Source organism: Sinocyclocheilus grahami, unplaced genomic scaffold, assembly GCF_001515645.1.
Source record: "Sinocyclocheilus grahami isolate Dianchi unplaced genomic scaffold, SAMN03320097.WGS_v1.1 scaffold3777.1, whole genome shotgun sequence".
In the NCBI taxonomy this organism is placed as follows: Eukaryota; Metazoa; Chordata; class Actinopteri; order Cypriniformes; family Cyprinidae; genus Sinocyclocheilus; species Sinocyclocheilus grahami.
This window is the reverse complement of record NW_015508842.1, coordinates 1-609: the sequence shown is the minus strand read 5'-3', so window position 1 is coordinate 609 and position 609 is coordinate 1.

Genomic DNA, 609 nt, shown 5'->3' with positions numbered 1-609 from the left:
GAGCGGCAGAGAAGCACCGCAGCCGACTCCTCAATAAATGAGTACCTAGCATTTCCTAGCACCTGTCGCTTACTGATTGTTTGGAATGATAAATATGAGCGTAGTTCATCTGTTAATATCACATACACTTTTTGTTTGTTGTTTTTTTAGTTTGTTACTCAGAAGCAGGCAGTGCGCTGCATGAGACAAAAAAGTAATATAGCCAAAACAACCACATAGCCGCTCTTTAGTGTAGATGCATGTGGATTTTATCAGACGATGCCGCGATTATAAATGAGAATGACTCCTGGTTAACATGTATTAAAAGGGGTCGTGTTTAGTGGTATTTTTTGACAATATTCACTCATCATGACAGTAAAATAGGGCATTCTAAGTCAATATACTACAGTATTTCCTCTCAATCAGTAGAAAATATGGTTAACACCCGGTCATGCATGAAAATAAAAAATACCGTCATGTACCGTGAAACCGGTATAATTTAGAAAAATACAGTGATATAAAATTTTGGTCATACCACCCAGCACTACAATTATCTATATTAAAAAATACAGACACAAATTCACTGAGCTTCACTGAAGGTGTTATTGTTGTGGGAGGAGCTTCACTGAA